The sequence below is a fragment of the Mirounga angustirostris genome, unplaced genomic scaffold (genome assembly GCF_029215605.1).
Source record: "Mirounga angustirostris isolate CCGP_5_RB_7025 unplaced genomic scaffold, mMirAng1.0.hap1 SCAF_1, whole genome shotgun sequence".
NCBI classification, from domain to species: Eukaryota; Metazoa; Chordata; class Mammalia; order Carnivora; family Phocidae; genus Mirounga; species Mirounga angustirostris.
The window spans coordinates 182,857,420-182,870,915 of record NW_026991709.1 but is presented as its reverse complement, the minus strand read 5'-3'; the positions used below and the strand labels follow the sequence as shown (position 1 = coordinate 182,870,915).

General features: G+C 42.6%; 1 protein-coding gene across 13 annotated transcripts in view; it reads right to left on the bottom strand.

Moving 5' to 3' along the window:
• The window catches only part of MAGI1 (membrane associated guanylate kinase, WW and PDZ domain containing 1), a 618,082-nt gene that overhangs the window by 565,614 nt on the left and 38,972 nt on the right, over positions 1 to 13,496 (bottom strand). The window lies entirely within an intron of this gene.

Here is a 13,496-nt window from a genome sequence, read left to right as displayed (position 1 = left end):
GTTCCCTTTCTTACTGTGTCTCTCTCTGTCAAATGAAGAAATAAAAATCTTAAAAAAAAAAATTACATAATTAAGGTCTCCACTCCTGCAAGGACAGGGCGGGCTGCACTGCAGGGGGACTTGAAGAGCAGGTGGGCTCTGAAGGCGGCCAGAGGCCCCCACTTATGAGGCCAAGGGCAAGGGCTAAGTTATTCATAAAACACATATATACCACCTCCAGAGTAACTTAGTACACACCATATCTCCTGTAATACTTACAAGTATGTAAGGGGGCTTTCATGATCCCGATTTTACAGATGATCAAACTGAAGCTCAGAGAGGCTAAGTAGTTTGTCAAAGGTCAGTCGGATAATCAGAGAAGCCAAGTTGATAACAGGGAGTCAGCATAATTCTAAGATCATCCTCTTAAAAGCCCTGTTTACCAACCCCCCAAAAAGGCAAACTGTGGGCTCTAAGGTTCACCCACCTGCTAGAGAAACACTGTCCAGTGGCACTTTTGGGGATGACTAAAAGGTTCCATAGCCACGCTATCCAATATGGTAGCCACCAGCCATGTGCGGCTACTGAGCTCTTGAAATGTGGCTAATGTGACTATGGAAGTAAATCTGTATTTGTATTTTATTTTAATTCGTTTAATTGTAATTATTTACATTTAAATACCATAAACATAGGGCAGGGTAAGCTCTAGAAACCAGGGATGGCCCACAGCAGGGTACCTGGGTGGCTCAGTCGGTTAAGCATCCAACTCTTGGTTTCAGCTCAGGTCATGATCTCAGGGTCATGAGATCCAGCCTTACGACTGGCATTAGGCGCTGTGCTGGGCGTGGAGCCTACTTAAGATTCTCTCTCCCCCTCTCCTCTTCCTCCACCCCTCAAACCCTCTCTCCCTCTCTTTCAAATATACACATATATATATGTGTGTATATATATTTTACCATATTCTAGGCTCAGCATTTTTCAGTTTAGGCTGCACATTAGACACACCTGAGAAACTCTTCAGAAAAACTCTCTATACCTTGTATGCCACTCCCAAAAATTTTGGCTTCATTGGTGAATCCTGTAACATTGCTTTTTGAAAATATCTTCCCCCACAAATCTAATGTAACGCTTCAGCTAAGAACCATTGCTATAGGTCAAAGTTACCAATAATACATGGGCAAGGAATGGTATATGAAATGATACTGTGATACCATATATGATTTTTTTAAATGTTAACAGTTCTATGTTCGTCTTAATGAGTATTTTCAAAAAGTTAGCTGTCATATAAACCTGATGATTTTACATATTTTTACAGACTTAAGTTTTTGGGGTTTTTTTTTTTTTTTTTTTTTAAAGATTTTATTTATTTGACAGAGAGAGATACACAGCGAGAGAGGGAACACAAGCAGGGGGAGTGGGAGAGGGAGAAGCAGGCCTCCTGCAGAGCAGGGAGCCCGATGCGGGGCTCGATCCCAGGACTCTGGGATCATGACCTGAGCCGAAGGCAGACGCTTAACGACTGAGCCACCCAGGCGCCACCCAGACTTAAGTTTAAAAAGCTTTTGACTGAAAGAAAAATATAAATAAAACACAGTACAGGTGGTACACAGATAGGAAGAAATTATAAAAGTAGCTCCAGAATGACCAAAGTCTAGATATCTGATGATGAAAGCTGCAGAGTGGGTCTCAGGAGGGGAGTGAGGAGGAGGGGGAAGACACAGGAGGAGGACCTGGTGAGACTTGCAGAGTGATGTGAAGGGAGGGAAGAGGGAGAAAGAGTTAACAAGAGTCAACCATGACAAAGTGCAGGAGAATGAAGTCAAGTTCTCTATCTTGCTCCAAGTACTATAAATACCTGATAGGTGTTCAGTACATTCCACCAAGGGCAGAAATGGAAAAGGTCAAGATTAAGGAGGTTATTAGTGCAAGACTAATATTTAACCCAAGAGCTCCAGCTTCTTCCCTTAGATCTCCAAGTTCCTTGAGGATGATACTACCTAACATGGCAGCCTGCCAAAGACTGGCCCCATGGTAAGGGAGACTCTCCTCAGCCAAAGCTTCTTTTTTAAATGTTGTTTGGTTTTTTTTTTTAAGATTTTATTTATTTATTTGAGAGAGAGAGAGAGCACGAGAGGTGGGGAAGGGCAGAGGGAGAGGGAGAAGCAGACTCCCCGCTAAGCAGGGTGCCAAAGGCGGGGCTCAATCCCAGGACTCCAGGATCATGACATGAGCAGAAGGCAGATGCTTAACCAAATGAGCTCCCCAGCTCCCCCAGCCAACGCTTCTAAAACCACATGAGCATAGCTGTCAGACCATTCTCCGGCACATGCTTCAAGTTTCATTCTTTAAGTTCAGTTCCTGCTATGGCCCTGTGTTCTTTGATCCAGCTTGCCTCTTAACTGGTTAACATGAACTCAAATACAACATATACTCCTGAAGCCCAATGGTGGTAAACTGGACCACGTGATCTAAAAAGAGAATTCTGTCCAACTAGAAAAACTCATCTCATTTATCTTCACTCATATTTGCCAAGGTGCAGAAGAAGAATTTAGATGGTATACAGGAACAAAAATAAATAATAATGAATTGCATTTTGGAAAAATTACTTCCTTTCTTGTTCTCTTTCAACCTGTCAGACTTAGGATCTCAGAAGGTCACAGTTTTGAACTATTGGGGGTTTTTCGACCTACCGGTAGCTAATTGCACTCTTAATGAAGGAACAACAGGACTCAGGTTCAGAAGCTTGATTTTAAGAACAGAGCACTATTCATAGCAAATAGTGCAGGTTGCCACTTATTGTGATACAAAGTTTGCTCTTAAGATACACTTAATTTTTTTTAATTTTTTTATTCTTATATTATCCCCATACATTGCATCATTAGTTTTAGATGTAGTGTTCCATGATTCATTGTTTGTGCATAACACCCAGTGCTCTATGCAGAATGTGCCCTGCTCAATACCCATCACCACGCTAACCCATCCTCCCACCCACGTCCCCTCTAGAACCCTCAGTTTGTTTTTCAGAGTCCATCGTCTCTCATGGTTCCTCTACCCCTCTGATTTCCACCGCTTCATTCTTCCCCTCCTGCTACCTTCTTCTTCTTCTTCTTTTTTTTTCTTAACATATATTGCATTATTTGTTTCAGAGGTACAGATCTGAGATTCAACAGTCTTGCACAATTCACAGCGCTTACCAGAGCACATACCCTCCCCAGTGTCTATCACCCAGTCACCCCATCCCTCCCACCCACCCCCCACTCCAGCAACCCTCAGTTTGTTTCCTGCGATTAAGAATTCCTCATATCAGTGAGGTCATATGATACATGTCTTTCTCTGTTTGACTTATTTCGCTCAACATAATACCCTCCACGTTGTTGCAAATGGCAAGATCTCATTCCTTTTGATGGCTGCATAATATTCCATTGTATATATATACCACCTCTTCTTTATCCATTCATCTCTCGATGGACATCTTGGCTCTTTCCACAGATTGGCTATTGTGGACATTGCTGCTATAAACATCGGGATGCACGTACCCTTTCGGATCCCTACTTTTGTATCTTTGGCGTAAATACCCAGTAGTGCAATTGCTGGATCGTATGGTAGCTCTATTTTCAACTTTTTGAGGAACCTCCATACTGTTTTCCAGAGTGGCTGCACCAGCTTGCATTCCCACCAACAGTGTAGGAGGGTTCCCCTTTCTCCGCATCCCCACCAACATCTGTCATTTCCTGACCTGTTAATTTTAGCCATTCTGACTGGTATGAGGTGGTATCTCATTGAGGTTTTGATTTGGATTTCCCTGATGCTGAGCGATGTTGAGCACTTTTTCATGTGTCTGTTGGCCATTTGGATGTCTTCTTTGGGAAAATGTCTGTTCATGTCTTCTGCCCATTTCTTGATTGGATTCTTTGTTCTTTGGGTGTTGAGTTTGATGAGTTCTTCAGAGATTTTGGATACTAGCCCTTTATCTGATATGTCATTTGCAAATATCTTCTCCCATTCTGTCGGTTGTCTTTTGGTTTTGTTGACTGTTTCCTTTATTTGCAAAAGCTTTTTATCTTGATGAAGTCCCAATCGTTCATTTTTGCCCTTGCTTCCCTTGCCTTTGGAGATGTTTCTAGGAAGAAGTTGCTTCGGCTGAGGTCAAAGAGGTTGCTGCCTGTGTTGTCCTTTAGGATTTTGGTGGACTCCTGTCTCACATTGAGGTGTTTCAACCATTTGGAGTTTGTTTTTGTGTGTGGTGTAAGGAAAGGGTCCAGTTTCATTCTTCTGCATGTGGCTGTCCAATTTTCCCAACACCATTTGTTGAAGAGACTGTCTTTTTTTCCATTAGACATTCTTTCCTGCTTTGTGGAAGATAAGTTGACCATAGAGTTGAGGGTCCATTTCTGAGCTCTCTATTCTGTTCCATTGATCTATGTACCTGTTTGTGCCAGTACCATACTGTCTTGATGATGACAGCTTTGTAATAGAGCTGGAAGTCCGGAATTGTGATGCCGCCAGCTTTGCTTTTCTTTTACAACATTCCTCTGGCTATGCGCGGTCTTTTCTGGTTCCATACAAATTTTAGGATGATTTGTTCCATTTCTTTGAAAAAAGTGGATGGTATTTTGATGGGGATTGCATTGAATGTGTAGATTGCTCTAGGTAGCATTGACATCTTCACAATATTTGTTCTTCCAATCCATGAGCATGGAACGTTTTTCCATTTCTTTGTGTCTTCCTCAATTTCTTTCATGAGTATTTTATAGTTTTCTGAGTACAGATCCTTTGCCTCTTTGGTTAGATTTATTCCTAGGTATCTTTTGGTTTTGGGTGCAATTGTAAATGGGATCGACTCCTTAATTTCTCTTTCTTCTGTCTTGTTGTTGGTGTATAGGAATGCCACTGACTTCTGTGCATTGATTTTATATCCTGCCACTTTACTGAATTCCTGTATGAGTTCTAGCAGTTTTGGGGTGGAGTCTTTGGGGTTTTCCACATAAAGTATCATATCATCTGAAAGAGCGAGAGTTTGACTTCTTCTTTGCCAATTTGGATGCCTTTGATTTCTTTTTGTTGTCTGATTGCTGTGGCTAGGACTTCCAATACTATGTTGAATAGCAGTGGTGATAGTGGACATCCCTGCCACGTTCCTGACCTTAGGGGGAAAGCTCTCAGTTTTTCCCCATTGAGAATGATATTCGCCACAGGTTTTTCATAGATGGCTTTTATGATATTGAGGTATGTACCCTCTATGCCTATACTCTGAAGAGTTTTGATCAAGAAAGGATGCTGTACTTTGTCAAATGCTTTTTCTGCATCTATTGAGAGGATCATATGATTCTTGTTCTTTCTTTTGTTAATATATTGTATCACGTTGATTGATTTGCGGATGTTGAACCAACCTTGCAGCCCAGGGATAAATCCCACTTGGTCATGGTGAATAATCCTTTTAATGTACTGTTGGATCCTATTGGCTAGTATTTTGGTGAGAGTTTTTGCATTCATGTTCATCAGGGATATTGGTCTGTAATTCTGCTTTTTGATGGGGTCTTTGTCTGGTTTGGGGATCAAGGTAATGCCTGCCTCATAAAATGAGTTTGGAAGTTTTCCTTCCATTTCTATTTTTTGGAACAGTTTCAGAAGAATAGGTATTAATTCTTCTTGAAATGTTTGGTAGAATTCCCCTGGGAAGCCATCTGGCCCTGGGCTTTTGTTTGTTGGGAGATTTTTGATGACTGCTTCCATTTCCTTAGTGGTTATAGGTCTGTTCAGGTTTTCTATTTCATCCTGGTTCAGTTTTGGTAGTTGACACATCTCTAGGAATGCATCCATTTCTTCCAGGTTATCTAATTTGCTGGCATAGAGTTGTTCATAATATGTTCTTATAATTGTTTGTATTTCTTTGGTGTTGGTTGTGATCTCTCCTCTTTCATTCATGATTTTGTTGATTTGGGTCATTTCGCTTTTCTTTTTGATAAATTTGGCCAGCGGTTTATCAATCTTGTTAATTCTTTCAAAGAACCAGCTCCTAGTTTCGTTGATCTGTTCTACTGTTCTTTTAGTTTCTATTTCATTGATTTCTGCTCTGATCTTTATTATTTCTCTTCTCCTGCTGGGTTTAGGTTTTATTTGCTGTTCTTTCTCCAGCTCCTTTAGGTGTAGGGTTAGGTTGTGTACTTGAGACCTTTCTTGTTTCTTGAGAAAGGCTTGTATTGCTATATCTTTCCTCTTAGGGCTGCCTTTGCTGCATCCCAAAGATTTTGAATAGTTGTGTTTTCATTTTCATTGGTTTCCATGTATTTTTTTAATTCTTCTTTAATTTCCTGGTTGACCCATTCATTCTTCAGTAGGATGCTCTTTAGCCTCCATGTATTTGAGTGCTTTCCGACTTTCCTCTTGTGATTGAGTTCTAGTTTCAAAGCATTGTGGTCTGAAAATAGGCAGGGAATGATCCCAATCTTTTGGTACCGGTTGAGACCTGATTTATGACCTAGGATGTGATCTATTCTGGAGAATGTTCCTTGGGCACTAGAAAAGAATGTGTATTCCGTTGCTTTGGGATGCAATGTTCTGAATATGTCTGTGAAGTCCATTTGGTGCAGTGTGTCATTTAAAGTCTTTATTTCCTTGTTGACCTTTTGCTTAGACGATCTGTCCATTTCACTGAGGGGGGTGTTAAAGTCCCCCACTATTATTGTATTGTTGTCGATGTGTTTCTTTGCTTTTGTTATTAATTGCCTCATATAATTGGCTGCTCCCATGTTAGGGGCATAGATATTTACAATTGTTAGATCTTCTTGTTGGATAGAGCCTTTAAGTAGGATATAGTGTCCTTCCTCATCTCTTATTACAGTCTTTGGTTTAAAATCGAATTTGTCTGATAGAAGGATTGCCACCCCAGCTTTCTTTTGGTGTCCATTAGCATGGTAAATGGTTTTCCACCCCCTCACTTTCAATCTGGGGGTGTCTTTGGTTCTAAAATGAGTCTCTTGCAGACAGCATATCGATGGGTCTTGTTTTTTAATCCAGTCTGATAGCCTGTGTCTTTTGATTGGGGGCATTTAGCCCATTTACATTCAGGGTAACTATTGAAAGATAGGAATTTAGTGCCATTGTATTGCCTGTAAGGTGACTGTTACCGTATATTGTCTGTATTCCTTTCTGGTCTATGTTGCTTTTAGGCTCTCACTTTGCTTAGAGGACCCCTTTCAAGATTTCTTGTAGGGCAGGTTTCGTATTTGCAAATTCCTTTAGTTTTTGTTTGTCCTGGAAGCTTTTTATCTCTCCTTCAATTTTCAATGACAGCCTAGCTGGATAGAGTATTCTTGGCTGCATATTTTTCTCATTTAGTGCTCTGAATATATCCTGCCAGTCCTTTCTGGCCTGCCAGGTCTCTGTGGATAGGTCTGTTGCCAATCTAATGTTTCTACCATTGTAGGTTACATAACTCTTCTCCCGAGCTGCTTTCAGGATTTTCTCTTTGTCTGAGACTCGTAAGTTTTACTATTAGATGTCGGGGTGTTGACCTATTTTTATTGATTTTGAGGGGGGTTCTCTGTGCCTCCTGGATTTTCATGCCTGTTTCCTTCCCCAAATTAGGGAAGTTCTCTGCTATAATTTGCTCCATTATACCTTCTGCCCCTCTCTCTTTCTTCTTCTTCTGGGATCCCAATTATTCTAATGTTGTTTCGTCTTACGGTATCGCTTATCTCTCGAATTCTGCCCTCGTGATCCAGTAGTTGTTTATCTCTCTTTTTCTCAGCTTCTTTATTTTCCATCATTTGGTCTTCTATATTACTGATTCTCTCTTCTGCCTCATTTATCCTAGCAGTTAGCGCCCCCATATTTGATTGCACCTCATTAATAGCCTTTTTGATTTCAACTTGGTTAGATTTTAGTTCTTTTACTTCTCCAGAAAGGGTTCTCTAATAACTTCCATGCTTTTCTCAAGCCCAGCTAGTATCTTTAAAGTGATGATTCTGAACTCTAGATCTGACATCGTACTAATGTCCGTATTGAGTAGGTCCCTGGCAGTCGGTACTATCTCTTGTTCTCTTTGTTGAGGTGATTTTTCCCGTCTTGTCATTTTGTGCAGAGGAAAACAGATTAATGAGAGAACAAAATGCTAGCAGAGTAACAACGTCCCCAGAAAATATACTCTAAACAAATCAGAAAAGACCTGACGCAGTGGGAAAGGAAAGGGAAAGAGAGAAAAAAGAAAAAGAAAAAGAAAAAGATAAAAACAAACAAAAACAGAACAAAACAACAACAAAAAAAACAGAATGTGATCAAATATGATCAGGCTGGTATATAGATCAGTGCCACACACTAGATTTGGGGTGTATTTTGGTCTGTTAGAAGAAAGTGCCTCCCAAAATTTTAAAGAAAGAAAAACTTATATATATACAAAAATAAGGGTTGATATGATGAAGGGATGGAATATGACTGTGAAGATGGAAATTATAAAAAACTTTATAAAAGGAATTGATAAGAAGTTGTTTGAAAAAAGAAAGAAGAGGATTTAAAAAAAGAGAAAAAAGAAAAACAAAGGGAGAGAATGTGATCAGGCAGGGGAGTAGAAAAAAAACCATATACTAGAGATTTAGGGTATATTTTGATCTGTTAGAAGAAACTATCTCAAAATTTTAAAGAGAGAACAACTTATATATATATGCCAAAAATACGGGTAACTACTATGAACGGATAGAATATGACTCTAAAAATGAAAAATAAAAATGTTTTTTAAAAAAGGGATTGATAAGATGTTGGTTGAAAAAGGGAAAAAGAAAAATTAAAAAAAAACAGTTAAAAAAATTAACTTTGAAAGACTAAAGAATCATGGTAAAAAAGCCGTGAATTCTATGTGCAGTAGTCCCCTGGTGCTGGAGTTCTGCCGTTCTCATTGATTGGTAAACTTGGTCTTGGCTGGCTGTTCTCGCTGATCTTCTGGGGAGGGGCCTGTTGCCGTGGTTCCCAAATCGGAGGAGGAATTGCCCCGCCCTTGCCCCCTCCCGGCTCAGTAATCTGCTCGGGTTTGCTCTCCGGGGCTTTTGTTCCCTGCGAGCCTTCCGTACAGCTTTGGAGGCGGAGAGTGAAAATGGCGGCCTCCCAATCTCCGCCCCGGAGGAGCCGAGAACTCAGGGCCCCGCTCCTCAGTGAGCCCCCAGAGAAAAGCCGTCAGTCACTCCCGTCTCCCCGGTCTCCGGCCACACTCCGTGCTCACCTGGCCTGTGACCGCGCGTTTCTATCTCTGGCACCCGACCCCGGGTGGAGTCTCCAAACCCAGCAGATCCCTGCGGTGCACTCCCGCACGGCTCCTCCCGGGGGAGGAAGGTGAGTCTCCCCGGATCTTCCGCTTGTTGGGTCCCTGCTGGGGGAGCAGGGGCCCGACTGTGCCGCGGATCACGGTTTATGGCCACCCCAAGCTGAGAGCCCGTGCCTGGGCTCCGTCTCTGCAGCTGGCTTCCCTGCCCCGATACCTGGGAGCTCTGCCACACTCAGGCACCCCCGGTCTTTCTGTGACCCTGAGGGTCCTAAGACCCCACTGTCCGGGAAGGTTCCAACCCCGCTTAGCCACCAGAGTGACGTCCCTCGGCGGAGCAGACTTTTAAAAGTTCAGATTTTGTGCTCCGTGGCTCTATCACTTGCCAGAAGCGGCCGACGGAGGCCCCTCCCCTGCCATCTATCCTCCCAAATATTGCCTTGGATTCACTTCTCCGCACGTCCTACCTTCCAGAAAGTGGTCGCTTTTCTGTTCAGAGAGTTGTTGCTATTCTTTTCTTCGATCTCCTGTTGAGTCTGTAGGTGTTCAGAATGGTTTGATCCCTCTCCAGCTGAATTCCTGAGAGGAGACGAAATCCAGGTCTCCTACTCCTCCGCCATCTTGCTCCACCCCCAGATACACTTAATTTTTTAAAAGTGAAATTGCTATTGGAGGAAAGGTCAACAGTACAGTCATAATAGGTGAATATGGCAAAAATCGTGATTTTGCCACGTTTGAGGACTTCTGCTTTGGATCCCATGTTTTAGTCGTCTGCTTCAATAGCATTATAAAAGTCTTCCTCTACACCTTCAGTGTATTTATGAAATGTAGGTGTTGGAAATGCAGAACTAGACATCATTTTTTCTCAAATCCCAGGAAACTGCAGAAATAACTTGGATGAGGTAATCCTAGCAGACTGTCTCCTAGCCTGTTTCTGGTGCAATGAAATTCAAATATTTACCAACCATGACTGCATTTAAGACTTTGCTCTAAGTGACCAAATAGAAGTCTTGGTGTCAACTCTTTATTGCTTCAATTCTTCCCTAAGTGGTATGTTGACATCAGTTAAAAAAAAAAAAAAATCCCAGGACACCTGGGTGACTCAGTTGGTTAAGCATCTGCCTTTGGCTTGGGTCTTGTTCCCAGTATCCTGGGATCGAGTCCCGTACGGGGCACCTTGCTCAGCGGGGAGCCTGCTTCTCCCTCTGCCTGCCGCTCCCCCGGCTTGTGCTCTCTCTGACAAATAAATAAATAAATAAAATCTTAAAAAATATATATATATCCCAATGCCGTGAGAAAGAGCAGTACAGGACGATGGCATAGAAGGATTTTGATGCCGGAGAAATGTGGAGTTTGATCATGGACAAGTTAATTAACCTCACAAAACCTGCACAACCTCAAAAAGTTCTAAGGGGAGTAAATGAAATAATGCACGGAAGATGCCTTGTACTCTGACGTAAAACAGCCATTTCATAAATGCCAGCCCTCGTTCCCTCTCTTGAGTAGCACAGCCAGTTACACAGTTAAGGAAACAGCCAAAATCCTGACAAAGCTATTCATTCCCTGAATAATTTAGGACAAGTATTTGCTTTCCTTCCCCAGGTCCTGAGTACCACCCTTCATTCTCTGTAATGAAATAACATGGATTGAGTGCAGTTTGTCCCGCAGAAAACCTGAGCAAAAGCAGTGAACAGCTTTGTGATCCAAGTTCATCGTATAGTTGTGTCTTGCCTGTCCAAAAGTGGTCCTTTCCCTTTCTGACTCCAGCTTTGCCTTCCCTTCAAGACCAGTACCATCGAACAACAACTTTCCAATGACCCTCCCACGCACAGGTTTAACGTGCCAAGGCACCACCTGGGGATCTTGTTAAAAATGCAGATTCTCATCTAATAGGTCTGGGAAGAGAACTGAGATTCTGTACTTAATAAGCTCTCAGGAGATGCTGAAGATGCTGTTTGGTCCACGGACCACATTTTAAGTAGCAACACCCTAAAGAACACCAACACCTTCCAGGTCCAAGGAGGAGAACAAGGGAAGGAAGGGCATAGACTTCATCAGGGTTTCACAAATTCCCTCCTCTTTCCAAGAGTCTGGCCAACATTCCAGCTTTATTTCCAGATGTTCCAAGCAGGGAATGAAGTGTCTAGCAGAACGTCTCGTTTAATGGAGAACCATTGTGACAGGCTTCATGGGGTGGTTGTAATGACACGTTACTAATTTGCTTACTTCCCACGATTTAACCAGCAACCCATCTGATGTCAGTTTCCCCACAGACGCTTCAAACTGACAGGTCTGCCATTACCCTGCAGGGTGTGGCCCACGTCGGCAGCACAAGAACCCACGGAGCTAGGGGCTGGTGAGGGGCTGCAGGAATCCACAGGCAGTTAAGAGACAAGAAGAGTAACTTACACCCAAATAGATTTCACACTTATTCATTCAACAAATGCTTGCAAGGCACTAACTGGGTGCCAAGCGCTGGTTCTAGGTTCCATGGACTGAACCTAAAAACTTGATCACCACAGTAGCCTTTACACTTTTGATAGACACTTCATTTTTTTTTCACTAAATTGAATGAAATTTGATCCCAACAAGCCTGTGAGTTAGGCACTTGAAATATAATCTCATCAGACCCTGTGCTACATCATCTTAATTTTCAGACTCCAAGGTAAACATCTGTAGTTAAGAAATGGTACACACACACACACACACACACCCCTCCTGCGGTAGTTAAGTAACCTTCTCCCAAGTAACACAGCTAGTAAATGCCATCACCTTGGAAACGGAACAAAATCCTGCCTGATCGCAAGATCCATGCTCTTAATCTGCCCCCTCCTAATAGGACAAAAAGCAATTTCCTACCTGCCCTCAAGTTTATCATCTCATAAAAAACAGAGAACAACCCACAGCTGGGACGCAGTTAAACAAATCTAAGAGGGTCAATGGTAAGCGTATGTGAACACTCCCAACACCAAATGCTCTAGAATTCAGCATCCAGTGAGAAGCCGACTGCCCTTTCCAAAGATTTTTAACTTGGAAAGCCGACTGCCCTTTCCAAAGATTTTTAACTTGGAAACATTTATCAAATATCTTTCTTTTGGGGCGCCTGGGTGGCTCAATCGGTTAAGCGGCCGACTCTTGGTTTCGGCTCAGGTCATGGTCTCAGGGTCCTGGGATTAGGCCCTGTGTCGGGCTCCACACTCAGTGGGGAGTCTGCTTGTCTCCGTCTCCTGGCTCGTGCTCTCTCCCTGGCTCGTGCTCTCTCTCTCTAAAGTAAATGAATACATCTTTTAAAAAATGTATCTTTCTTCCACCCCATACACGAAGCTCCTTGAGATAGACCATCCCAGTGATGGACTCACAGTTGGTGCTACGTATCTCCTGAATGCATTTGTTTCAATTACCCCTTTTATACCAAACCACCCAAAGCTTAGTGGCTTAGAAGAAACAACCACCATTTCATTATTTCTCACCATTCTGTCCATTCGGAATTCGAACAGCAATCAGCAGGATCCTGGGTCCCTGTGGTATCTGCTGAGGCTGGAGCACCCAAGATGGCTTCTACATTCACCATTCTGGGGTCCCAGCTAGAATGGCTGGAACAGCTGAGGCTGGGTAGACATGCCTACAATAGGGTAACTAGTCAGGTGCTAAATGTAAGGGCCAAAGAGTCCTTACACAAGAAGCTCCTTCACCAATATATAAGCTTTCTGGGGGCAAGAACATTGTCTTGTTCCCCACTGACCCCCATGTTCACACACTACAGTTCTCAGACAAAAACATAAGGAACTGTGACCCTATGATGAGTCACTTAGCTTCGACGTCTCTCTGCTGCAGACAGACAACAAGAAACATTTCCGTAAAGGCATTGAGATAAGCAGCAACATAAATAACAAATGCAATACAATCTCGGGATGGAATTTCTACCAGACAGACAGTGCCAATCCAGAGGGCTTCCAACATAGCCAAGAATTACACTAAGTTATTAGTAGGTAAGTGGTTCGAGTTGTCCCAACACAGGGGGCAAGAAATAATAAAAGATGGACTTGGTCCCACCGTAAGCTCAAGTTAATTTGAAACTGAAAAAATTTTTTAAACACTCCAGCTGATAGAAACAAGAGGACCAAGAGGACACATGCTTTGCACCCATTTTTCCCTGTAGAGATTTATAGCTCCCTTAAAGTTTCATTCCACAGGCGCCTGGGTGGCTCAGTCGGCTAAGCGTCTGCCTACAGCTCAGGTCATGATCCACAAGTCCTGGGATCAAGCC